Consider the following 20,615-nt stretch of genomic DNA (forward strand, 5'->3'; position numbering starts at 1 on the left):
CAGCCAGAATCCTGTCAACAGTTCCTGAACAGGGGCCTTATTTGCATACTGCAGAAGTGAAGGATTCTGGCTGGTTGTGCACAAGTTCTCATTTTGCCTCTTTTCCGGGTGGTCTCCCTAGGCTAAGAGAGCACTGCAGCGGTGGTGGCAGGAGCTGAGGAACCCCTTGCCCATTATGCTCTGGTTTCTCTTCAGAACGTATAAATCTTTCGCCTTTTACTAAAGATTTCCGTGGAGAGGAGCAACACTGAGTTTTGTAGCAATTTTTGCATGCTCCAGTTTTGCTGGGGCTTCCTTATTCTGGTGAAAAAAGAGAGCGTGCTGTTTCCGAATGTGTTAACTGATCCTGAATGGGGGTCCTCATTTGCATGTTGCAGAAGCAAAGCATCCTGGGAAAGATGTGATCCTGGCTGATTGTGCACAATTACCCAAGGCAGCCAGAATCCTGTCAACAGTTCCTGAACAGGGGCCTTATTTGCATACTGCAGAAGTGAAGGATTCTGGCTGGTTGTGCACAATTTCTCATTTTGCCTCTTTTCCGGGTGGTCTCCCCAGGCTAAGAGAGCACTGCAGCGGTGGTGGCAGGAGCTGAGGAACCCCTTGCCCATTATGCTCTGGTTTCTCTTCAGAACGTATAAATCTTTCGCCTTTTACTAAAGATTTCCGTGGAGAGGAGCAACACTGAGTTTTGTAGCAATTTTTGCATGCTCCAGTTTTGCTGGGGCTTCCTTATTCTGGTGAAAAAAGAGAGAGTGCTGTTTCCGAATGTGTTAACTGATCCTGAATGGGGGTCCTCATTTGCATGTTGCAGAAGCAAAGCATCCTGGGAAAGATGTGATCCTGGCTGATTGTGCACAATTACCCAAGGCAGCCAGAATCCTGTCAACAGTTCCTGAACAGGGGCCTTATTTGCATACTGCAGAAGTGAAGGATTCTGGCTGGTTGTGCACAATTTCTCATTTGGCCTCTTTTCCGGGTGGTCTCCCTAGGCTAAGAGAGCACTGCAGCGGTGGTGGCAGGAGCTGAGGAACCCCTTGCCCATTATGCTCTGGTTTCTCTTCAGAACGTATAAATCTTTCGCCTTTTACTAAAGATTTCCGTGGAGAGGAGCAACACTGAGTTTTGTAGCAATTTTTGCATGCTCCAGTTTTGCTGGGGCTTCCTTATTCTGGTGAAAAAAGAGAGAGTGCTGTTTCCGAATGTGTTAACTGATCCTGAATGGGGGTCCTCATTTGCATGTTGCAGAAGCAAAGCATCCTGGCTGATTGTGCACAATTACCCAAGGCAGCCAGAATCCTGTCAACAGTTCCTGAACAGGGGCCTTATTTGCATACTGCAGAAGTGAAGGATTCTGGCTGGTTGTGCACAATTTCTCATTTTGCCTCTTTTCCGGGTGGTCTCCCTAGGCTAAGAGAGCACTGCAGCGGTGGTGGCAGGAGCTGAGGAACCCCTTGCCCATTATGCTCTGGTTTCTCTTCAGAACGTATAAATCTTTCGCCTTTTACTAAAGATTTCCGTGGAGAGGAGCAACACTGAGTTTTGTAGCAATTTTTGCATGCTCCAGTTTTGCTGGGGCTTCCTTATTCTGGTGAAAAAAGAGAGAGTGCTGTTTCGGAATGTGTTAACTGATCCTGAATGGGGGTCCTCATTTGCATGTTGCAGAAGCAAAGCATCCTGGGAAAGATGTGATCCTGGCTGATTGTGCACAATTACCCAAGGCAGCCAGAATCCTGTCAACAGTTCCTGAACAGGGGCCTTATTTGCATACTGCAGAAGTGAAGGATTCTGGCTGGTTGTGCACAATTTCTCATTTTGCCTCTTTTCCGGGTGGTCTCCCTAGGCTAAGAGAGCACTGCAGCGGTGGTGGCAGGAGCTGAGGAACCCCTTGCCCATTATGCTCTGGTTTCTCTTCAGAATGTATAAATCTTTCGCCTTTTACTAAAGATTTCCGTGGAGAGGAGCAACACTGAGTTTTGTAGCAATTTTTGCATGCTCCAGTTTTGCTGGGGCTTCCTTATTCTGGTGAAAAAAGAGAGAGTGCTGTTTCCGAATGTGTTAACTGATCCTGAATGGGGGTCCTCATTTGCATGTTGCAGAAGCAAAGCATCCTGGGAAAGATGTGATCCTGGCTGATTGTGCACAATTACCCAAGGCAGCCAGAATCCTGTCAACAGTTCCTGAACAGGGGCCTTATTTGCATACTGCAGAAGTGAAGGATTCTGGCTGGTTGTGCACAATTTCTCATTTTGCCTCTTTTCCGGGTGGTCTCCCTAGGCTAAGAGAGCACTGCAGCGGTGGTGGCAGGAGCTGAGGAACCCCTTGCCCATTATGCTCTGGTTTCTCTTCAGAACGTATAAATCTTTCGCCTTTTACTAAAGATTTCCGTGGAGAGGAGCAACACTGAGTTTTGTAGCAATTTTTGCATGCTCCAGTTTTGCTGGGGCTTCCTTATTCTGGTGAAAAAAGAGAGAGTGCTGTTTCCGAATGTGTTAACTGATCCTGAATGGGGGTCCTCATTTGCATGTTGCAGAAGCAAAGCATCCTGGGAAAGATGTGATCCTGGCTGATTGTGCACAATTACCCAAGGCAGCCAGAATCCTGTCAACAGTTCCTGAACAGGGGCCTTATTTGCATACTGCAGAAGTGAAGGATTCTGGCTGGTTGTGCACAATTTCTCATTTTGCCTCTTTTCCGGGTGGTCTCCCTAGGCTAAGAGAGCACTGCAGCGGTGGTGGCAGGAGCTGAGGAACCCCTTGCCCATTATGCTCTGGTTTCTCTTCAGAACGTATAAATCTTTCGCCTTTTACTAAAGATTTCCGTGGAGAGGAGCAACACTGAGTTTTGTAGCAATTTTTGCATGCTCCAGTTTTGCTGGGGCTTCCTTATTCTGGTGAAAAAAGAGAGAGTGCTGTTTCCGAATGTGTTAACTGATCCTGAATGGGGGTCCTCATTTGCATGTTGCAGAAGCAAAGCATCCTGGGAAAGATGTGATCCTGGCTGATTGTGCACAATTACCCAAGGCAGCCAGAATCCTGTCAACAGTTCCTGAACAGGGGCCTTATTTGCATACTGCAGAAGTGAAGGATTCTGGCTGGTTGTGCACAATTTCTCATTTGGCCTCTTTTCCGGGTGGTCTCCCTAGGCTAAGAGAGCACTGCAGCGGTGGTGGCAGGAGCTGAGGAACCCCTTGCCCATTATGCTCTGGTTTCTCTTCAGAACGTATAAATCTTTCGCCTTTTACTAAAGATTTCCGTGGAGAGGAGCAACACTGAGTTTTGCTGGGGCTTCCTTATTCTGGTGAAAAAAGAGAGAGTGCTGTTTCCGAATGTGTTAACTGATCCTGAATGGGGGTCCTCATTTGCATGTTGCAGAAGCAAAGCATCCTGGGAAAGATGTGATCCTGGCTGATTGTGCACAATTACCCAAGGCAGCCAGAATCCTGTCAACAGTTCCTGAACAGGGGCCTTATTTGCATACTGCAGAAGTGAAGGATTCTGGCTGGTTGTGCACAATTTCTCATTTTGCCTCTTTTCCGGGTGGTCTCCCTAGGCTAAGAGAGCACTGCAGCGGTGGTGGCAGGAGCTGAGGAACCCCTTGCCCATTATGCTCTGGTTTCTCTTCAGAACATATAAATCTTTTTGCCTTTTACTAAAGATTTCTGTGGAGAGGAGCAACACTGAGTTTTGTAGCAATTTTTGCATGCTCCAGTTTTGCTGGGGCTTCCTTATTCTGGTGAAAAAAGAGAGAGTGCTGTTTCCGAATGTGTTAACTGATCCTGAATGGGGGTCCTCATTTGCATGTTGCAGAAGCAAAGCATCCTGGGAAAGATGTGATCCTGGCTGATTGTGCACAATTACCCAAGGCAGCCAGAATCCTGTCAACAGTTCCTGAACAGGGGCCTTATTTGCATACTGCAGAAGTGAAGGATTCTGGCTGGTTGTGCACAATTTCTCATTTTGCCTCTTTTCCGGGTGGTCTCCCTAGGCTAAGAGAGCACTGCAGCGGTGGTGGCAGGAGCTGAGGAACCCCTTGCCCATTATGCTCTGGTTTCTCTTCAGAACGTATAAATCTTTCGCCTTTTACTAAAGATTTCCGTGGAGAGGAGCAACACTGAGTTTTGTAGCAATTTTTGCATGCTCCAGTTTTGCTGGGGCTTCCTTATTCTGGTGAAAAAAGAGAGAGTGCTGTTTCCGAATGTGTTAACTGATCCTGAATGGGGGTCCTCATTTGCATGTTGCAGAAGCAAAGCATCCTGGGAAAGATGTGATCCTGGCTGATTGTGCACAATTACCCAAGGCAGCCAGAATCCTGTCAACAGTTCCTGAACAGGGGCCTTATTTGCATACTGCAGAAGTGAAGGATTCTGGCTGGTTGTGCACAATTTCTCATTTGGCCTCTTTTCCGGGTGGTCTCCCTAGGCTAAGAGAGCACTGCAGCGGTGGTGGCAGGAGCTGAGGAACCCCTTGCCCATTATGCTCTGGTTTCTCTTCAGAACGTATAAATCTTTCGCCTTTTACTAAAGATTTCCGTGGAGAGGAGCAACACTGAGTTTTGTAGCAATTTTTGCATGCTCCAGTTTTGCTGGGGCTTCCTTATTCTGGTGAAAAAAGAGAGAGTGCTGTTTCCGAATGTGTTAACTGATCCTGAATGGGGGTCCTCATTTGCATGTTGCAGAAGCAAAGCATCCTGGGAAAGATGTGATCCTGGCTGATTGTGCACAATTACCCAAGGCAGCCAGAATCCTGTCAACAGTTCCTGAACAGGGGCCTTATTTGCATACTGCAGAAGTGAAGGATTCTGGCTGGTTGTGCACAATTTCTCATTTTGCCTCTTTTCCGGGTGGTCTCCCTAGGCTAAGAGAGCACTGCAGCGGTGGTGGCAGGAGCTGAGGAACCCCTTGCCCATTATGCTCTGGTTTCTCTTCAGAACGTATAAATCTTTCGCCTTTTACTAAAGATTTCCGTGGAGAGGAGCAACACTGAGTTTTGTAGCAATTTTTGCATGCTCCAGTTTTGCTGGGGCTTCCTTATTCTGGTGAAAAAAGAGAGCGTGCTGTTTCCGAATGTGTTAACTGATCCTGAATGGGGGTCCTCATTTGCATGTTGCAGAAGCAAAGCATCCTGGGAAAGATGTGATCCTGGCTGATTGTGCACAATTACCCAAGGCAGCCAGAATCCTGTCAACAGTTCCTGAACAGGGGCCTTATTTGCATACTGCAGAAGTGAAGGATTCTGGCTGGTTGTGCACAATTTCTCATTTTGCCTCTTTTCCGGGTGGTCTCCCCAGGCTAAGAGAGCACTGCAGCGGTGGTGGCAGGAGCTGAGGAACCCCTTGCCCATTATGCTCTGGTTTCTCTTCAGAACGTATAAATCTTTCGCCTTTTACTAAAGATTTCCGTGGAGAGGAGCAACACTGAGTTTTGTAGCAATTTTTGCATGCTCCAGTTTTGCTGGGGCTTCCTTATTCTGGTGAAAAAAGAGAGAGTGCTGTTTCCGAATGTGTTAACTGATCCTGAATGGGGGTCCTCATTTGCATGTTGCAGAAGCAAAGCATCCTGGGAAAGATGTGATCCTGGCTGATTGTGCACAATTACCCAAGGCAGCCAGAATCCTGTCAACAGTTCCTGAACAGGGGCCTTATTTGCATACTGCAGAAGTGAAGGATTCTGGCTGGTTGTGCACAATTTCTCATTTTGCCTCTTTTCCGGGTGGTCTCCCTAGGCTAAGAGAGCACTGCAGCGGTGGTGGCAGGAACCCCTTGCCCATTATGCTCTGGTTTCTCTTCAGAACGTATAAATCTTTCGCCTTTTACTAAAGATTTCCGTGGAGAGGAGCAACACTGAGTTTTGTAGCAATTTTTGCATGCTCCAGTTTTGCTGGGGCTTCCTTATTCTGGTGAAAAAAGAGAGCGTGCTGTTTCTGAATGTGTTAACTGATCCTGAATGGGGGTCCTCATTTGCATGTTGCAGAAGCAAAGCATCCTGGGAAAGATGTGATCCTGGCTGATTGTGCACAATTACCCAAGGCAGCCAGAATCCTGTCAACAGTTCCTGAACAGGGGCCTTATTTGCATACTGCAGAAGTGAAGGATTCTGGCTGGTTGTGCACAATTTCTCATTTTGCCTCTTTTCCGGGTGGTCTCCCTAGGCTAAGAGAGCACTGCAGCGGTGGTGGCAGGAGCTGAGGAACCCCTTGCCCATTATGCTCTGGTTGCTCTTCAGAACGTATAAATCTTTCGCCTTTTACTAAAGATTAACGTGGAGAGGAGCAACACTGAGTTTTGTAGCAATTTTTGCATGCTCCAGTTTTGCTGGGGCTTCCTTATTCTGGTGAAAAAAGAGAGCGTGCTGTTTCCGAATGTGTTAACTGATCCTGAATGGGGGTCCTCATTTGCATGTTGCAGAAGCAAAGCATCCTGGGAAAGATGTGATCCTGGCTGATTGTGCACAATTACCCAAGGCAGCCAGAATCCTGTCAACAGTTCCTGAACAGGGGCCTTATTTGCATACTGCAGAAGTGAAGGATTCTGGCTGGTTGTGCACAATTTCTCATTTTGCCTCTTTTCCGGGTGGTCTCCCTAGGCTAAGAGAGCACTGCAGCGGTGGTGGCAGGAGCTGAGGAACCCCTTGCCCATTATGCTCTGGTTTCTCTTCAGAACGTATAAATCTTTCGCCTTTTACTAAAGATTTCCGTGGAGAGGAGCAACACTGAGTTTTGTAGCAATTTTTGAACGCTCCAGTTTTGCTGGGGCTTCCTTATTCTGGTGAAAAAAGAGAGTGCTGTTTCCGAATGTGTTAACTGATCCTGAATGGGGGTCCTCATTTGCATGTTGCAGAAGCAAAGCTTCCTGGGAAAGATGTGATCCTGGCTGATTGTGCACAATTACCCAAGGCAGCCAGAATCCTGTCAACAGTTCCTGAACAGGGGCCTTATTTGCATACTGCAGAAGTGAAGGATTCTGGCTGGTTGTGCACAATTTCTCATTTTGCCTCTTTTCCGGGTGGTCTCCCTAGGCTAAGAGAGCACTGCAGCGGTGGTGGCAGGAGCTGAGGAACCCCTTGCCCATTATGCTCTGGTTTGTCTTCAGAACGTATAAATCTTTCGCCTTTTACTAAAGATTTCCGTGGAGAGGAGCAACACTGAGTTTTGTAGCAATTTTTGCATGCTCCAGTTTTGCTGGGGCTTCCTTATTCTGGTGAAAAAAGAGAGAGTGCTGTTTCCGAATGTGTTAACTGATCCTGAATGGGGGTCCTCATTTGCATGTTGCAGAGGCAAAGCATCCTGGCTGATTGTGCACAATTACCCAAGGCAGCCAGAATCCTGTCAACAGTTCCTGAACAGGGGCCTTATTTGCATACTGCAGAAGTGAAGGATTCTGGCTGGTTGTGCACAATTTCTCATTTTGCCTCTTTTCCGGGTGGTCTCCCTAGGCTAAGAGAGCACTGCAGCGGTGGTGGCAGGAGCTGAGGAACCCCTTGCCCATTATGCTCTGGTTTCTCTTCAGAACGTATAAATCTTTCGCCTTTTACTAAAGATTTCCGTGGAGAGGAGCAACACTGAGTTTTGTAGCAATTTTTGCATGCTCCAGTTTTGCTGGGGCTTCCTTATTCTGGTGAAAAAAGAGAGAGTGCTGTTTCCGAATGTGTTAACTGATCCTGAATGGGGGTCCTCATTTGCATGTTGCAGAAGCAAAGCATCCTGGGAAAGATGTGATCCTGGCTGATTGTGCACAATTACCCAAGGCAGCCAGAATCCTGTCAACAGTTCCTGAACAGGGGCCTTATTTGCATACTGCAGAAGTGAAGGATTCTGGCTGGTTGTGCACAATTTCTCATTTTGCCTCTTTTCCGGGTGGTCTCCCTAGGCTAAGAGAGCACTGCAGCGGTGGTGGCAGGAGCTGAGGAACCCCTTGCCCATTATGCTCTGGTTTCTCTTCAGAACGTATAAATCTTTCGCCTTTTACTAAAGATTTCCGTGGAGAGGAGCAACACTGAGTTTTGTAGCAATTTTTGCATGCTCCAGTTTTGCTGGGGCTTCCTTATTCTGGTGAAAAAAGAGAGAGTGCTGTTTCCGAATGTGTTAACTGATCCTGAATGGGGGTCCTCATTTGCATGTTGCAGAAGCAAAGCATCCTGGGAAAGATGTGATCCTGGCTGATTGTGCACAATTACCCAAGGCAGCCAGAATCCTGTCAACAGTTCCTGAACAGGGGCCTTATTTGCATACTGCAGAAGTGAAGGATTCTGGCTGGTTGTGCACAATTTCTCATTTTGCCTCTTTTCCGGGTGGTCTCCCTAGGCTAAGAGAGCACTGCAGCGGTGGTGGCAGGAGCTGAGGAACCCCTTGCCCATTATGCTCTGGTTTCTCTTCAGAACGTATAAATCTTTCGCCTTTTACTAAAGATTTCCGTGGAGAGGAGCAACACTGAGTTTTGTAGCAATTTTTGCATGCTCCAGTTTTGCTGGGGCTTCCTTATTCTGGTGAAAAAAGAGAGAGTGCTGTTTCCGAATGTGTTAACTGATCCTGAATGGGGGTCCTCATTTGCATGTTGCAGAAGCAAAGCATCCTGGGAAAGATGTGATCCTGGCGGATTGTGCACAATTACCCAAGGCAGCCAGAATCCTGTCAACAGTTCCTGAACAGGGGCCTTATTTGCATACTGCAGAAGTGAAGGATTCTGGCTGGTTGTGCACAATTTCTCATTTGGCCTCTTTTCCGGGTGGTCTCCCTAGGCTAAGAGAGCACTGCAGCGGTGGTGGCAGGAGCTGAGGAACCCCTTGCCCATTATGCTCTGGTTTCTCTTCAGAACGTATAAATCTTTCGCCTTTTACTAAAGATTTCCGTGGAGAGGAGCAACACTGAGTTTTGTAGCAATTTTTGCATGCTCCAGTTTTGCTGGGGCTTCCTTATTCTGGTGAAAAAAGAGAGAGTGCTGTTTCCGAATGAGTTAACTGATCCTGAATGGGGGTCCTCATTTGCATGTTGCAGAAGCAAAGCATCCTGGGAAAGATGTGATCCTGGCTGATTGTGCACAATTACCCAAGGCAGCCAGAATCCTGTCAACAGTTCCTGAACAGGGGCCTTATTTGCATACTGCAGAAGTGAAGGATTCTGGCTGGTTGTGCACAATTTCTCATTTTGCCTCTTTTCCGGGTGGTCTCCCTAGGCTAAGAGAGCACTGCAGCGGTGGTGGCAGGAGCTGAGGAACCCCTTGCCCATTATGCTCTGGTTTCTCTTCAGAACGTATAAATCTTTCGCCTTTTACTAAAGATTTCCGTGGAGAGGAGCAACACTGAGTTTTGTAGCAATTTTTGCATGCTCCAGTTTTGCTGGGGCTTCCTTATTCTGGTGAAAAAAGAGAGAGTGCTGTTTCCGAATGTGTTAACTGATCCTGAATGGGGGTCCTCATTTGCATGTTGCAGAAGCAAAGCATCCTGGGAAAGATGTGATCCTGGCTGATTGTGCACAATTACCCAAGGCAGCCAGAATCCTGTCAACAGTTCCTGAACAGGGGCCTTATTTGCATACTGCAGAAGTGAAGGATTCTGGCTGGTTGTGCACAATTTCTCATTTGGCCTCTTTTCCGGGTGGTCTCCCTAGGCTAAGAGAGCACTGCAGCGGTGGTGGCAGGAGCTGAGGAACCCCTTGCCCATTATGCTCTGGTTTCTCTTCAGAACGTATAAATCTTTCGCCTTTTACTAAAGATTTCCGTGGAGAGGAGCAACACGTGAGTTTTGTAGCAATTTTTGCATGCTCCAGTTTTGCTGGGGCTTCCTTATTCTGGTGAAAAAAGAGAGAGTGCTGTTTCCGAATGTGTTAACTGATCCTGAATGGGGGTCCTCATTTGCATGTTGCAGAAGCAAAGCATCCTGGGAAAGATGTGATCCTGGCTGATTGTGCACAATTACCCAAGGCAGCCAGAATCCTGTCAACAGTTCCTGAACAGGGGCCTTATTTGCATACTGCAGAAGTGAAGGATTCTGGCTGGTTGTGCACAATTTCTCATTTTGCCTCTTTTCCGGGTGGTCTCCCTAGGCTAAGAGAGCACTGCAGCGGTGGTGGCAGGAGCTGAGGAACCCCTTGCCCATTATGCTCTGGTTTCTCTTCAGAACGTATAAATCTTTCGCCTTTTACTAAAGATTTCCGTGGAGAGGAGCAACACTGAGTTTTGTAGCAATTTTTGCATGCTCCAGTTTTGCTGGGGCTTCCTTATTCTGGTGAAAAAAGAGAGAGTGCTGTTTCCGAATGTGTTAACTGATCCTGAATGGGGGTCCTCATTTGCATGTTGCAGAAGCAAAGCATCCTGGGAAAGATGTGATCCTGGCTGATTGTGCACAATTACCCAAGGCAGCCAGAATCCTGTCAACAGTTCCTGAACAGGGGCCTTATTTGCATACTGCAGAAGTGAAGGATTCTGGCTGGTTGTGCACAATTTCTCATTTGGCCTCTTTTCCGGGTGGTCTCCCTAGGCTAAGAGAGCACTGCAGCGGTGGTGGCAGGAACCCCTTGCCCATTATGCTCTGGTTTCTCTCCAGAACGTATAAATCTTTCGCCTTTTACTAAAGATTTCCGTGGAGAGGAGCAACACTGAGTTTTGTAGCAATTTTTGCATGCTCCAGTTTTGCTGGGGCTTCCTTATTCTGGTGAAAAAAGAGAGCGTGCTGTTTCCGAATGTGTTTACTGATCCTGAATGGGGGTCCTCATTTGCATGTTGCAGAAGCAAAGCATCCTGGGAAAGATGTGATCCTGGCTGATTGTGCACAATTACCCAAGGCAGCCAGAATCCTGTCAACAGTTCCTGAACAGGGGCCTTATTTGCATACTGCAGAAGTGAAGGATTCTGGCTGGTTGTGCACAATTTCTCATTTTGCCTCTTTTCCGGGTGGTCTCCCTAGGCTAAGAGAGCACTGCAGCGGTGGTGGCAGGAGCTGAGGAACCCCTTGCCCATTATGCTCTGGTTTGTCTTCAGAACGTATAAATCTTTCGCCTTTTACTAAAGATTTCCGTGGAGAGGAGCAACACTGAGTTTTGTAGCAATTTTTGCATGCTCCAGTTTTGCTGGGGCTTCCTTATTCTGGTGAAAAAAGAGAGAGTGCTGTTTCCGAATGTGTTAACTGATCCTGAATGGGGGTCCTCATTTGCATGTTGCAGAAGCAAAGCATCCTGGGAAAGATGTGATCCTGGCTGATTGTGCACAATTACCCAAGGCAGCCAGAATCCTGTCAACAGTTCCTGAACAGGGGCCTTATTTGCATACTGCAGAAGTGAAGGATTCTGGCTGGTTGTGCACAATTTCTCATTTTGCCTCTTTTCCGGGTGGTCTCCCTAGGCTAAGAGAGCACTGCAGCGGTGGTGGCAGGAGCTGAGGAACCCCTTGCCCATTATGCTCTGGTTTCTCTTCAGAACGTATAAATCTTTCGCCTTTTATTAAAGATTTCCGTGGAGAGGAGCAACACTGAGTTTTGTAGCAATTTTTGAATGCTCCAGTTTTGCTGGGGCTTCCTTATTCTGGTGAAAAAAGAGAGTGCTGTTTCCGAATGTGTTAACTGATCCTGAATGGGGGTCCTCATTTGCATGTTGCAGAAGCAAAGCTTCCTGGGAAAGATGTGATCCTGGCTGATTGTGCACAATTACCCAAGGCAGCCAGAATCCTGTCAACAGTTCCTGAACAGGGGCCTTATTTGCATACTGCAGAAGTGAAGGATTCTGGCTGGTTGTGCACAAGTTCTCATTTTGCCTCTTTTCCGGGTGGTCTCCCTAGGCTAAGAGAGCACTGCAGCGGTGGTGGCAGGAGCTGAGGAACCCCTTGCCCATTATGCTCTGGTTTCTCTTCAGAATGTATAAATCTTTCGCCTTTTACTAAAGATTTCCGTGGAGAGGAGCAACACTGAGTTTTGTAGCAATTTTTGCATGCTCCAGTTTTGCTGGGGCTTCCTTATTCTGGTGAAAAAAGAGAGCGTGCTGTTTCCGAATGTGTTAACTGATCCTGAATGGGGGTCCTCATTTGCATGTTGCAGAAGCAAAGCATCCTGGGAAAGATGTGATCCTGGCTGATTGTGCACAATTACCCAAGGCAGCCAGAATCCTGTCAACAGTTCCTGAACAGGGGCCTTATTTGCATACTGCAGAAGTGAAGGATTCTGGCTGGTTGTGCACAATTTCTCATTTTGCCTCTTTTCCGGGTGGTCTCCCTAGGCTAAGAGAGCACTGCAGCGGTGGTGGCAGGAGCTGAGGAACCCCTTGCCCATTATGCTCTGGTTTCTCTTCAGAACGTATAAATCTTTCGCCTTTTACTAAAGATTTCCGTGGAGAGGAGCAACACTGAGTTTTGTAGCAATTTTTGCATGCTCCAGTTTTGCTGGGGCTTCCTTATTCTGGTGAAAAAAGAGAGAGTGCTGTTTCCGAATGTGTTAACTGATCCTGAATGGGGGTCCTCATTTGCATGTTGCAGAAGCAAAGCATCCTGGGAAAGATGTGATCCTGGCTGATTGTGCACAATTACCCAAGGCAGCCAGAATCCTGTCAACAGTTCCTGAACAGGGGCCTTATTTGCATACTGCAGAAGTGAAGGATTCTGGCTGGTTGTGCACAATTTCTCATTTTGCCTCTTTTCCGGATGGTCTCCCTAGGCTAAGAGAGCACTGCAGCGGTGGTGGCAGGAGCTGAGGAACCCCTTGCCCATTATGCTCTGGTTTCTCTTCAGAACGTATAAATCTTTCGCCTTTTACTAAAGATTTCCGTGGAGAGGAGCAACACTGAGTTTTGTAGCAATTTTTGCATGCTCCAGTTTTGCTGGGGCTTCCTTATTCTGGTGAAAAAAGAGAGAGTGCTGTTTCCGAATGTGTTAACTGATCCTGAATGGGGGTCCTCATTTGCATGTTGCAGAAGCAAAGCATCCTGGGAAAGATGTGATCCTGGCTGATTGTGCACAATTACCCAAGGCAGCCAGAATCCTGTCAACAGTTCCTGAACAGGGGCCTTATTTGCATACTGCAGAAGTGAAGGATTCTGGCTGGTTGTGCACAATTTCTCATTTTGCCTCTTTTCCGGGTGGTCTCCCTAGGCTAAGAGAGCACTGCAGCGGTGGTGGAGCTGAGGAACCCCTTGCCCATTATGCTCTGGTTTCTCTTCAGAACGTATAAATCTTTCGCCTTTTACTAAAGATTTCCGTGGAGAGGAGCAACACTGAGTTTTGTAGCAATTTTTGCATGCTCCAGTTTTGCTGGGGCTTCCTTATTCTGGTGAAAAAAGAGAGCGTGCTGTTTCCGAATGTGTTAACTGATCCTGAATGGGGGTCCTCATTTGCATGTTGCAGAAGCAAAGCATCCTGGGAAAGATGTGATCCTGGCTGATTGTGCACAATTACCCAAGGCAGCCAGAATCCTGTCAACAGTTCCTGAACAGGGGCCTTATTTGCATACTGCAGAAGTGAAGGATTCTGGCTGGTTGTGCACAATTTCTCATTTTGCCTCTTTTCCGGGTGGTCTCCCCAGGCTAAGAGAGCACTGCAGCGGTGGTGGCAGGAGCTGAGGAACCCCTTGCCCATTATGCTCTGGTTTCTCTTCAGAACGTATAAATCTTTCGCCTTTTACTAAAGATTTCCGTGGAGAGGAGCAACACTGAGTTTTGTAGCAATTTTTGCATGCTCCAGTTTTGCTGGGGCTTCCTTATTCTGGTGAAAAAAGAGAGAGTGCTGTTTCCGAATGTGTTAACTGATCCTGAATGGGGGTCCTCATTTGCATGTTGCAGAAGCAAAGCATCCTGGGAAAGATGTGATCCTGGCTGATTGTGCACAATTACCCAAGGCAGCCAGAATCCTGTCAACAGTTCCTGAACAGGGGCCTTATTTGCATACTGCAGAAGTGAAGGATTCTGGCTGGTTGTGCACAATTTCTCATTTTGCCTCTTTTCCGGGTGGTCTCCCTAGGCTAAGAGAGCACTGCAGCGGTGGTGGCAGGAACCCCTTGCCCATTATGCTCTGGTTTCTCTTCAGAACGTATAAATCTTTCGCCTTTTACTAAAGATTTCCGTGGAGAGGAGCAACACTGAGTTTTGTAGCAATTTTTGCATGCTCCAGTTTTGCTGGGGCTTCCTTATTCTGGTGAAAAAAGAGAGAGTGCTGTTTCCGAATGTGTTAACTGATCCTGAATGGGGGTCCTCATTTGCATGTTGCAGAAGCAAAGCATCCTGGGAAAGATGTGATCCTGGCTGATTGTGCACAATTACCCAAGGCAGCCAGAATCCTGTCAACAGTTCCTGAACAGGGGCCTTATTTGCATACTGCAGAAGTGAAGGATTCTGGCTGGTTGTGCACAATTTCTCATTTTGCCTCTTTTCCGGGTGGTCTCCCTAGGCTAAGAGAGCACTGCAGCGGTGGTGGCAGGAACCCCTTGCCCATTATGCTCTGGTTTCTCTTCAGAACGTATAAATCTTTCGCCTTTTACTAAAGATTTCCGTGGAGAGGAGCAACACTGAGTTTTGTAGCAATTTTTGCATGCTCCAGTTTTGCTGGGGCTTCCTTATTCTGGTGAAAAAAGAGAGCGTGCTGTTTCTGAATGTGTTAACTGATCCTGAATGGGGGTCCTCATTTGCATGTTGCAGAAGCAAAGCATCCTGGGAAAGATGTGATCCTGGCTGATTGTGCACAATTACCCAAGGCAGCCAGAATCCTGTCAACAGTTCCTGAACAGGGGCCTTATTTGCATACTGCAGAAGTGAAGGATTCTGGCTGGTTGTGCACAATTTCTCATTTTGCCTCTTTTCCGGGTGGTCTCCCTAGGCTAAGAGAGCACTGCAGCGGTGGTGGCAGGAGCTGAGGAACCCCTTGCCCATTATGCTCTGGTTTGTCTTCAGAACGTATAAATCTTTCGCCTTTTACTAAAGATTTCCGTGGAGAGGAGCAACACTGAGTTTTGTAGCAATTTTTGCATGCTCCAGTTTTGCTGGGGCTTCCTTATTCTGGTGAAAAAAGAGAGAGTGCTGTTTCCGAATGTGTTAACTGATCCTGAATGGGGGTCCTCATTTGCATGTTGCAGAAGCAAAGCATCCTGGGAAAGATGTGATCCTGGCTGATTGTGCACAATTACCCAAGGCAGCCAGAATCCTGTCAACAGTTCCTGAACAGGGGCCTTATTTGCATACTGCAGAAGTGAAGGATTCTGGCTGGTTGTGCACAATTTCTCATTTTGCCTCTTTTCCGGGTGGTCTCCCCAGGCTAAGAGAGCACTGCAGCGGTGGTGGCAGGAGCTGAGGAACCCCTTGCCCATTATGCTCTGGTTTCTCTTCAGAACGTATAAATCTTTCGCCTTTTACTAAAGATTTCCGTGGAGAGGAGCAACACTGAGTTTTGTAGCAATTTTTGCATGCTCCAGTTTTGCTGGGGCTTCCTTATTCTGGTGAAAAAAGAGAGAGTGCTGTTTCCGAATGTGTTAACTGATCCTGAATGGGGGTCCTCATTTGCATGTTGCAGAAGCAAAGCATCCTGGGAAAGATGTGATCCTGGCTGATTGTGCACAATTACCCAAGGCAGCCAGAATCCTGTCAACAGTTCCTGAACAGGGGCCTTATTTGCATACTGCAGAAGTGAAGGATTCTGGCTGGTTGTGCACAATTTCTCATTTTGCCTCTTTTCCGGGTGGTCTCCCTAGGCTAAGAGAGCACTGCAGCGGTGGTGGCAGGAACCCCTTGCCCATTATGCTCTGGTTTCTCTTCAGAACGTATAAATCTTTCGCCTTTTACTAAAGATTTCCGTGGAGAGGAGCAACACTGAGTTTTGTAGCAATTTTTGCATGCTCCAGTTTTGCTGGGGCTTCCTTATTCTGGTGAAAAAAGAGAGCGTGCTGTTTCTGAATGTGTTAACTGATCCTGAATGGGGGTCCTCATTTGCATGTTGCAGAAGCAAAGCATCCTGGGAAAGATGTGATCCTGGCTGATTGTGCACAATTACCCAAGGCAGCCAGAATCCTGTCAACAGTTCCTGAACAGGGGCCTTATTTGCATACTGCAGAAGTGAAGGATTCTGGCTGGTTGTGCACAATTTCTCATTTTGCCTCTTTTCCGGGTGGTCTCCCTAGGCTAAGAGAGCACTGCAGCGGTGGTGGCAGGAGCTGAGGAACCCCTTGCCCATTATGCTCTGGTTTCTCTTCAGAACGTATAAATCTTTCGCCTTTTACTAAAGATTTCCGTGGAGAGGAGCAACACTGAGTTTTGTAGCAATTTTTGCATGCTCCAGTTTTGCTGGGGCTTCCTTATTCTGGTGAAAAAAGAGAGCGTGCTGTTTCCGAATGTGTTAACTGATCCTGAATGGGGGTCCTCATTTGCATGTTGCAGAAGCAAAGCATCCTGGGAAAGATGTGATCCTGGCTGATTGTGCACAATTACCCAAGGCAGCCAGAATCCTGTCAACAGTTCCTGAACAGGGGCCTTATTTACATACTGCAGAAGTGAAGGATTCTGGCTGGTTGTGCACAATTTCTCATTTTGCCTCTTTTCCAGGTGGTCTCCCCAGGCTAAGAGAGCACTGCAGCGGTGGTGGCAGGAGCTGAGGAACCCCTTGCCCATTATGCTCTGGTTTCTCTTCAGAACGTATAAATCTTTCGCCTTTTACTAAAGATTTCCGTGGAGAGGAGCAACACTGAGTTTTGTAGCAATTTTTGCATGCTCCAGTTTTGCTGGGGCTTCCTTATTCTGGTGAAAAAAGAGAGAGTGCTGTTTCCGAATGTGTTAACTGATCCTGAATGGGGGTCCTCATTTGCATGTTGCAGAAGCAAAGCATCCTGGGAAAGATGTGATCCTGGCTGATTGTGCACAATTACCCAAGGCAGCCAGAATCCTGTCAACAGTTCCTGAACAGGGGCCTTATTTGCATACTGCAGAAGTGAAGGATTCTGGCTGGTTGTGCACAATTTCTCATTTTGCCTCTTTTCCGGGTGGTCTCCCTAGGCTAAGAGAGCACTGCAGCGGTGGTGGCAGGAACCCCTTGCCCATTATGCTCTGGTTTCTCTTCAGAACGTATAAATCTTTCGCCTTTTACTAAAGATTTCCGTGGAGAGGAGCAACACTGAGTTTTGTAGCAATTTTTGCATGCTCCAGTTTTGCTGGGGCTTCCTTATTCTGGTGAAAAAAGAGAGCGTGCTGTTTCTGAATGTGTTAACTGATCCTGAATGGGGGTCCTCATTTGCATGTTGCAGAAGCAAAGCATCCTGGGAAAGATGTGATCCTGGCTGATTGTGCACAATTACCCAAGGCAGCCAGAATCCTGTCAACAGTTCCTGAACAGGGGCCTTATTTGCATACTGCAGAAGTGAAGGATTCTGGCTGGTTGTGCACAATTTCTCATTTTGCCTCTTTTCCGGGTGGTCTCCCTAGGCTAAGAGAGCACTGCAGCGGTGGTGGCAGGAGCTGAGGAACCCCTTGCCCATTATGCTCTGGTTTGTCTTCAGAACGTATAAATCTTTCGCCTTTTACTAAAGATTTCCGTGGAGAGGAACAACACTGAGTTTTGTAGCAATTTTTGCATGCTCCAGTTTTGCTGGGGCTTCCTTATTCTGGTGAAAAAAGAGAGAGTGCTGTTTCCGAATGTGTTAACTGATCCTGAATGGGGGTCCTCATTTGCATGTTGCAGAAGCAAAGCATCCTGGGAAAGATGTGATCCTGGCTGATTGTGCACAATTACCCAAGGCAGCCAGAATCCTGTCAACAGTTCCTGAACAGGGGCCTTATTTGCATACTGCAGAAGTGAAGGATTCTGGCTGGTTGTGCACAATTTCTCATTTTGCCTCTTTTCCGGGTGGTCTCCCTAGGCTAAGAGAGCACTGCAGCGGTGGTGGCAGGAGCTGAGGAACCCCTTGCCCATTATGCTCTGGTTTCTCTTCAGAACGTATAAATCTTTCGCCTTTTACTAAAGATTTCCGTGGAGAGGAGCAACACTGAGTTTTGTAGCAATTTTTGAATGCTCCAGTTTTGCTGGGGCTTCCTTATTCTGGTGAAAAAAGAGAGTGCTGTTTCCGAATGTGTTAACTGATCCTGAATGGGGGTCCTCATTTGCATGTTGCAGAAGCAAAGCTTCCTGGGAAAGATGTGATCCTGGCTGATTGTGCACAATTACCCAAGGCAGCCAGAATCCTGTCAACAGTTCCTGAACAGGGGCCTTATTTGCATACTGCAGAAGTGAAGGATTCTGGCTGGTTGTGCACAAGTTCTCATTTTGCCTCTTTTCCGGGTGGTCTCCCTAGGCTAAGAGAGCACTGCAGCGGTGGTGGCAGGAGCTGAGGAACCCCTTGCCCATTATGCTCTGGTTTCTCTTCAGAACGTATAAATCTTTCGCCTTTTACTAAAGATTTCCGTGGAGAGGAGCAACACTGAGTTTTGTAGCAATTTTTGCATGCTCCAGTTTTGCTGGGGCTTCCTTATTCTGGTGAAAAAAGAGAGCGTGCTGTTTCCGAATGTGTTAACTGATCCTGAATGGGGGTCCTCATTTGCATGTTGCAGAAGCAAAGCATCCTGGGAAAGATGTGATCCTGGCTGATTGTGCACAATTACCCAAGGCAGCCAGAATCCTGTCAACAGTTCCTGAACAGGGGCCTTATTTGCATACTGCAGAAGTGAAGGATTCTGGCTGGTTGTGCACAATTTCTCATTTTGCCTCTTTTCCGGGTGGTCTCCCTAGGCTAAGAGAGCACTGCAGCGGTGGTGGCAGGAGCTGAGGAACCCCTTGCCCATTATGCTCTGGTTTCTCTTCAGAACGTATAAATCTTTCGCCTTTTACTAAAGATTTCCGTGGAGAGGAGCAACACTGAGTTTTGTAGCAATTTTTGCATGCTCCAGTTTTGCTGGGGCTTCCTTATTCTGGTGAAAAAAGAGAGAGTGCTGTTTCCGAATGTGTTAACTGATCCTGAATGGGGGTCCTCATTTGCATGTTGCAGAAGCAAAGCATCCTGGGAAAGATGTGATCCTGGCTGATTGTGCACAATTACCCAAGGCAGCCAGAATCCTGTCAACAGTTCCTGAACAGGGGCCTTATTTGCATACTGCAGAAGTGAAGGATTCTGGCTGGTTGTGCACAATTTCTCATTTTGCCTCTTTTCCGGGTGGTCTCCCTAGGCTAAGAGAGCACTGCAGCGGTGGTGGCAGGAGCTGAGGAACCCCTTGCCCATTATGCTCTGGTTTCTCTTCAGAACGTATAAATCTTTCGCCTTTTACTAAAGATTTCCGTGGAGAGGAGCAACACTGAGTTTTGTAGCAATTTTTGCATGCTCCAGTTTTGCTGGGGCTTCCTTATTCTGGTGAAAAAAGAGAGAGTGCTGTTTCCGAATGTGTTAACTGATCCTGAATGGGGGTCCTCATTTGCATGTTGCAGAAGCAAAGCATCCTGGGAAAGATGTGATCCTGGCTGATTGTGCACAATTACCCAAGGCAGCCAGAATCCTGTCAACAGTTCCTGAACAGGGGCCTTATTTGCATACTGCAGAAGTGAAGGATTCTGGCTGGTTGTGCACAATTTCTCATTTTGCCTCTTTTCCGGATGGTCTCCCTAGGCTAAGAGAGCACTGCAGCGGTGGTGGCAGGAGCTGAGGAACCCCTTGCCCATTATGCTCTGGTTTCTCTTCAGAACGTATAAATCTTTCGCCTTTTACTAAAGATTTCCGTGGAGAGGAGCAACACTGAGTTTTGTAGCAATTTTTGCATGCTCCAGTTTTGCTGGGGCTTCCTTATTCTGGTGAAAAAAGAGAGAGTGCTGTTTCCGAATGTGTTAACTGATCCTGAATGGGGGTCCTCATTTGCATGTTGCAGAAGCAAAGCATCCTGGGAAAGATGTGATCCTGGCTGATTGTGCACAATTACCCAAGGCAGCCAGAATCCTGTCAACAGTTCCTGAACAGGGGCCTTATTTGCATACTGCAGAAGTGAAGGATTCTGGCTGGTTGTGCACAATTTCTCATTTTGCCTCTTTTCCGGGTGGTCTCCCTAGGCTAAGAGAGCACTGCAGCGGTGGTGGAGCTGAGGAACCCCTTGCCCATTATGCTCTGGTTTCTCTTCAGAACGTATAAATCTTTCGCCTTTTACTAAAGATTTCCGTGGAGAGGAGCAACACTGAGTTTTGTAGCAATTTTTGCATGCTCCAGTTTTGCTGGGGCTTCCTTATTCTGGTGAAAAAAGAGAGCGTGCTGTTTCCGAATGTGTTAACTGATCCTGAATGGGGGTCCTCATTTGCATGTTGCAGAAGCAAAGCATCCTGGGAAAGATGTGATCCTGGCTGATTGTGCACAATTACCCAAGGCAGCCAGAATCCTGTCAACAGTTCCTGAACAGGGGCCTTATTTACATACTGCAGAAGTGAAGGATTCTGGCTGGTTGTGCACAATTTCTCATTTTGCCTCTTTTCCAGGTGGTCTCCCCAGGCTAAGAGAGCACTGCAGCGGTGGTGGCAGGAGCTGAGGAACCCCTTGCCCATTATGCTCTGGTTTCTCTTCAGAACGTATAAATCTTTCGCCTTTTACTAAAGATTTCCGTGGAGAGGAGCAACACTGAGTTTTGTAGCAATTTTTGCATGCTCCAGTTTTGCTGGGGCTTCCTTATTCTGGTGAAAAAAGAGAGAGTGCTGTTTCCGAATGTGTT

General features: G+C 47.3%; 47 non-coding genes and 1 pseudogene across 47 annotated transcripts; all 48 read left to right on the forward strand.

Moving 5' to 3' along the window:
* The first annotated feature begins 175 nt into the window (after positions 1-175).
* Positions 176-292, forward strand: LOC136622974 (U5 spliceosomal RNA). The gene has a single exon (XR_010792148.1). It is a non-coding gene; the product is annotated as a U5 spliceosomal RNA (small nuclear RNA).
* Positions 293-609: 317 nt separating this feature from the next.
* LOC136622975 (U5 spliceosomal RNA) lies at positions 610-726 on the forward strand. The gene has a single exon (XR_010792149.1). It is a non-coding gene; the product is annotated as a U5 spliceosomal RNA (small nuclear RNA).
* Positions 727-1,043: 317 nt separating this feature from the next.
* LOC136622976 (U5 spliceosomal RNA) lies at positions 1,044-1,160 on the forward strand. The gene has a single exon (XR_010792150.1). It is a non-coding gene; the product is annotated as a U5 spliceosomal RNA (small nuclear RNA).
* Positions 1,161-1,460: 300 nt separating this feature from the next.
* LOC136622977 (U5 spliceosomal RNA) lies at positions 1,461-1,577 on the forward strand. The gene has a single exon (XR_010792151.1). It is a non-coding gene; the product is annotated as a U5 spliceosomal RNA (small nuclear RNA).
* A 317-nt stretch (positions 1,578-1,894) lies between these two features.
* LOC136622323 (U5 spliceosomal RNA) lies at positions 1,895-2,011 on the forward strand. The gene has a single exon (XR_010791544.1). It is a non-coding gene; the product is annotated as a U5 spliceosomal RNA (small nuclear RNA).
* A 317-nt stretch (positions 2,012-2,328) lies between these two features.
* Positions 2,329-2,445, forward strand: LOC136622978 (U5 spliceosomal RNA). The gene has a single exon (XR_010792152.1). It is a non-coding gene; the product is annotated as a U5 spliceosomal RNA (small nuclear RNA).
* Positions 2,446-2,762: 317 nt separating this feature from the next.
* Positions 2,763-2,879, forward strand: LOC136622979 (U5 spliceosomal RNA). The gene has a single exon (XR_010792153.1). It is a non-coding gene; the product is annotated as a U5 spliceosomal RNA (small nuclear RNA).
* A 317-nt stretch (positions 2,880-3,196) lies between these two features.
* Positions 3,197-3,304, forward strand: LOC136622632 (U5 spliceosomal RNA; annotated as a pseudogene).
* A 299-nt stretch (positions 3,305-3,603) lies between these two features.
* On the forward strand, positions 3,604-3,721 carry LOC136622628 (U5 spliceosomal RNA). The gene has a single exon (XR_010791834.1). It is a non-coding gene; the product is annotated as a U5 spliceosomal RNA (small nuclear RNA).
* A 317-nt stretch (positions 3,722-4,038) lies between these two features.
* Positions 4,039-4,155, forward strand: LOC136622980 (U5 spliceosomal RNA). The gene has a single exon (XR_010792154.1). It is a non-coding gene; the product is annotated as a U5 spliceosomal RNA (small nuclear RNA).
* A 317-nt stretch (positions 4,156-4,472) lies between these two features.
* Positions 4,473-4,589, forward strand: LOC136622981 (U5 spliceosomal RNA). The gene has a single exon (XR_010792155.1). It is a non-coding gene; the product is annotated as a U5 spliceosomal RNA (small nuclear RNA).
* Positions 4,590-4,906: 317 nt separating this feature from the next.
* On the forward strand, positions 4,907-5,023 carry LOC136622982 (U5 spliceosomal RNA). The gene has a single exon (XR_010792156.1). It is a non-coding gene; the product is annotated as a U5 spliceosomal RNA (small nuclear RNA).
* A 317-nt stretch (positions 5,024-5,340) lies between these two features.
* Positions 5,341-5,457, forward strand: LOC136622983 (U5 spliceosomal RNA). Its single transcript, XR_010792157.1, has one exon. It is a non-coding gene; the product is annotated as a U5 spliceosomal RNA (small nuclear RNA).
* A 309-nt stretch (positions 5,458-5,766) lies between these two features.
* LOC136622985 (U5 spliceosomal RNA) lies at positions 5,767-5,883 on the forward strand. Its single transcript, XR_010792159.1, has one exon. It is a non-coding gene; the product is annotated as a U5 spliceosomal RNA (small nuclear RNA).
* A 317-nt stretch (positions 5,884-6,200) lies between these two features.
* LOC136622624 (U5 spliceosomal RNA) lies at positions 6,201-6,317 on the forward strand. The gene has a single exon (XR_010791831.1). It is a non-coding gene; the product is annotated as a U5 spliceosomal RNA (small nuclear RNA).
* A 317-nt stretch (positions 6,318-6,634) lies between these two features.
* Positions 6,635-6,751, forward strand: LOC136622317 (U5 spliceosomal RNA). Its single transcript, XR_010791538.1, has one exon. It is a non-coding gene; the product is annotated as a U5 spliceosomal RNA (small nuclear RNA).
* Positions 6,752-7,066: 315 nt separating this feature from the next.
* On the forward strand, positions 7,067-7,183 carry LOC136622561 (U5 spliceosomal RNA). The gene has a single exon (XR_010791772.1). It is a non-coding gene; the product is annotated as a U5 spliceosomal RNA (small nuclear RNA).
* A 300-nt stretch (positions 7,184-7,483) lies between these two features.
* On the forward strand, positions 7,484-7,600 carry LOC136622986 (U5 spliceosomal RNA). The gene has a single exon (XR_010792160.1). It is a non-coding gene; the product is annotated as a U5 spliceosomal RNA (small nuclear RNA).
* Positions 7,601-7,917: 317 nt separating this feature from the next.
* LOC136622987 (U5 spliceosomal RNA) lies at positions 7,918-8,034 on the forward strand. Its single transcript, XR_010792161.1, has one exon. It is a non-coding gene; the product is annotated as a U5 spliceosomal RNA (small nuclear RNA).
* Positions 8,035-8,351: 317 nt separating this feature from the next.
* LOC136622988 (U5 spliceosomal RNA) lies at positions 8,352-8,468 on the forward strand. Its single transcript, XR_010792162.1, has one exon. It is a non-coding gene; the product is annotated as a U5 spliceosomal RNA (small nuclear RNA).
* A 317-nt stretch (positions 8,469-8,785) lies between these two features.
* On the forward strand, positions 8,786-8,902 carry LOC136622989 (U5 spliceosomal RNA). Its single transcript, XR_010792163.1, has one exon. It is a non-coding gene; the product is annotated as a U5 spliceosomal RNA (small nuclear RNA).
* A 317-nt stretch (positions 8,903-9,219) lies between these two features.
* Positions 9,220-9,336, forward strand: LOC136622990 (U5 spliceosomal RNA). Its single transcript, XR_010792164.1, has one exon. It is a non-coding gene; the product is annotated as a U5 spliceosomal RNA (small nuclear RNA).
* A 317-nt stretch (positions 9,337-9,653) lies between these two features.
* Positions 9,654-9,771, forward strand: LOC136622411 (U5 spliceosomal RNA). Its single transcript, XR_010791628.1, has one exon. It is a non-coding gene; the product is annotated as a U5 spliceosomal RNA (small nuclear RNA).
* Positions 9,772-10,088: 317 nt separating this feature from the next.
* Positions 10,089-10,205, forward strand: LOC136622991 (U5 spliceosomal RNA). Its single transcript, XR_010792165.1, has one exon. It is a non-coding gene; the product is annotated as a U5 spliceosomal RNA (small nuclear RNA).
* Positions 10,206-10,514: 309 nt separating this feature from the next.
* LOC136623019 (U5 spliceosomal RNA) lies at positions 10,515-10,631 on the forward strand. Its single transcript, XR_010792191.1, has one exon. It is a non-coding gene; the product is annotated as a U5 spliceosomal RNA (small nuclear RNA).
* A 317-nt stretch (positions 10,632-10,948) lies between these two features.
* On the forward strand, positions 10,949-11,065 carry LOC136622563 (U5 spliceosomal RNA). Its single transcript, XR_010791774.1, has one exon. It is a non-coding gene; the product is annotated as a U5 spliceosomal RNA (small nuclear RNA).
* Positions 11,066-11,382: 317 nt separating this feature from the next.
* LOC136622477 (U5 spliceosomal RNA) lies at positions 11,383-11,499 on the forward strand. Its single transcript, XR_010791691.1, has one exon. It is a non-coding gene; the product is annotated as a U5 spliceosomal RNA (small nuclear RNA).
* Positions 11,500-11,814: 315 nt separating this feature from the next.
* LOC136622324 (U5 spliceosomal RNA) lies at positions 11,815-11,931 on the forward strand. The gene has a single exon (XR_010791545.1). It is a non-coding gene; the product is annotated as a U5 spliceosomal RNA (small nuclear RNA).
* Positions 11,932-12,248: 317 nt separating this feature from the next.
* Positions 12,249-12,365, forward strand: LOC136622992 (U5 spliceosomal RNA). The gene has a single exon (XR_010792166.1). It is a non-coding gene; the product is annotated as a U5 spliceosomal RNA (small nuclear RNA).
* A 317-nt stretch (positions 12,366-12,682) lies between these two features.
* On the forward strand, positions 12,683-12,799 carry LOC136622993 (U5 spliceosomal RNA). The gene has a single exon (XR_010792167.1). It is a non-coding gene; the product is annotated as a U5 spliceosomal RNA (small nuclear RNA).
* A 313-nt stretch (positions 12,800-13,112) lies between these two features.
* On the forward strand, positions 13,113-13,229 carry LOC136622994 (U5 spliceosomal RNA). Its single transcript, XR_010792168.1, has one exon. It is a non-coding gene; the product is annotated as a U5 spliceosomal RNA (small nuclear RNA).
* Positions 13,230-13,546: 317 nt separating this feature from the next.
* On the forward strand, positions 13,547-13,663 carry LOC136622996 (U5 spliceosomal RNA). Its single transcript, XR_010792170.1, has one exon. It is a non-coding gene; the product is annotated as a U5 spliceosomal RNA (small nuclear RNA).
* A 309-nt stretch (positions 13,664-13,972) lies between these two features.
* Positions 13,973-14,089, forward strand: LOC136622997 (U5 spliceosomal RNA). The gene has a single exon (XR_010792171.1). It is a non-coding gene; the product is annotated as a U5 spliceosomal RNA (small nuclear RNA).
* Positions 14,090-14,398: 309 nt separating this feature from the next.
* Positions 14,399-14,515, forward strand: LOC136622998 (U5 spliceosomal RNA). The gene has a single exon (XR_010792172.1). It is a non-coding gene; the product is annotated as a U5 spliceosomal RNA (small nuclear RNA).
* Positions 14,516-14,832: 317 nt separating this feature from the next.
* LOC136622564 (U5 spliceosomal RNA) lies at positions 14,833-14,949 on the forward strand. Its single transcript, XR_010791775.1, has one exon. It is a non-coding gene; the product is annotated as a U5 spliceosomal RNA (small nuclear RNA).
* A 317-nt stretch (positions 14,950-15,266) lies between these two features.
* Positions 15,267-15,383, forward strand: LOC136622999 (U5 spliceosomal RNA). Its single transcript, XR_010792173.1, has one exon. It is a non-coding gene; the product is annotated as a U5 spliceosomal RNA (small nuclear RNA).
* Positions 15,384-15,692: 309 nt separating this feature from the next.
* LOC136623000 (U5 spliceosomal RNA) lies at positions 15,693-15,809 on the forward strand. Its single transcript, XR_010792174.1, has one exon. It is a non-coding gene; the product is annotated as a U5 spliceosomal RNA (small nuclear RNA).
* A 317-nt stretch (positions 15,810-16,126) lies between these two features.
* Positions 16,127-16,243, forward strand: LOC136623002 (U5 spliceosomal RNA). Its single transcript, XR_010792175.1, has one exon. It is a non-coding gene; the product is annotated as a U5 spliceosomal RNA (small nuclear RNA).
* Positions 16,244-16,560: 317 nt separating this feature from the next.
* LOC136623003 (U5 spliceosomal RNA) lies at positions 16,561-16,677 on the forward strand. Its single transcript, XR_010792176.1, has one exon. It is a non-coding gene; the product is annotated as a U5 spliceosomal RNA (small nuclear RNA).
* A 309-nt stretch (positions 16,678-16,986) lies between these two features.
* On the forward strand, positions 16,987-17,103 carry LOC136623004 (U5 spliceosomal RNA). The gene has a single exon (XR_010792177.1). It is a non-coding gene; the product is annotated as a U5 spliceosomal RNA (small nuclear RNA).
* Positions 17,104-17,420: 317 nt separating this feature from the next.
* LOC136622501 (U5 spliceosomal RNA) lies at positions 17,421-17,537 on the forward strand. The gene has a single exon (XR_010791715.1). It is a non-coding gene; the product is annotated as a U5 spliceosomal RNA (small nuclear RNA).
* A 317-nt stretch (positions 17,538-17,854) lies between these two features.
* LOC136622169 (U5 spliceosomal RNA) lies at positions 17,855-17,971 on the forward strand. The gene has a single exon (XR_010791395.1). It is a non-coding gene; the product is annotated as a U5 spliceosomal RNA (small nuclear RNA).
* A 315-nt stretch (positions 17,972-18,286) lies between these two features.
* Positions 18,287-18,403, forward strand: LOC136623005 (U5 spliceosomal RNA). The gene has a single exon (XR_010792178.1). It is a non-coding gene; the product is annotated as a U5 spliceosomal RNA (small nuclear RNA).
* Positions 18,404-18,720: 317 nt separating this feature from the next.
* LOC136623006 (U5 spliceosomal RNA) lies at positions 18,721-18,837 on the forward strand. The gene has a single exon (XR_010792179.1). It is a non-coding gene; the product is annotated as a U5 spliceosomal RNA (small nuclear RNA).
* A 317-nt stretch (positions 18,838-19,154) lies between these two features.
* LOC136623008 (U5 spliceosomal RNA) lies at positions 19,155-19,271 on the forward strand. The gene has a single exon (XR_010792181.1). It is a non-coding gene; the product is annotated as a U5 spliceosomal RNA (small nuclear RNA).
* A 317-nt stretch (positions 19,272-19,588) lies between these two features.
* Positions 19,589-19,705, forward strand: LOC136623009 (U5 spliceosomal RNA). The gene has a single exon (XR_010792182.1). It is a non-coding gene; the product is annotated as a U5 spliceosomal RNA (small nuclear RNA).
* Positions 19,706-20,018: 313 nt separating this feature from the next.
* LOC136623010 (U5 spliceosomal RNA) lies at positions 20,019-20,135 on the forward strand. Its single transcript, XR_010792183.1, has one exon. It is a non-coding gene; the product is annotated as a U5 spliceosomal RNA (small nuclear RNA).
* A 317-nt stretch (positions 20,136-20,452) lies between these two features.
* LOC136623011 (U5 spliceosomal RNA) lies at positions 20,453-20,569 on the forward strand. The gene has a single exon (XR_010792184.1). It is a non-coding gene; the product is annotated as a U5 spliceosomal RNA (small nuclear RNA).
* Positions 20,570-20,615: the final 46 nt, after the last annotated feature.

The sequence above is a fragment of the Eleutherodactylus coqui genome, chromosome 3 (assembly GCF_035609145.1).
Source record: "Eleutherodactylus coqui strain aEleCoq1 chromosome 3, aEleCoq1.hap1, whole genome shotgun sequence".
NCBI classification, from domain to species: Eukaryota; Metazoa; Chordata; class Amphibia; order Anura; family Eleutherodactylidae; genus Eleutherodactylus; species Eleutherodactylus coqui.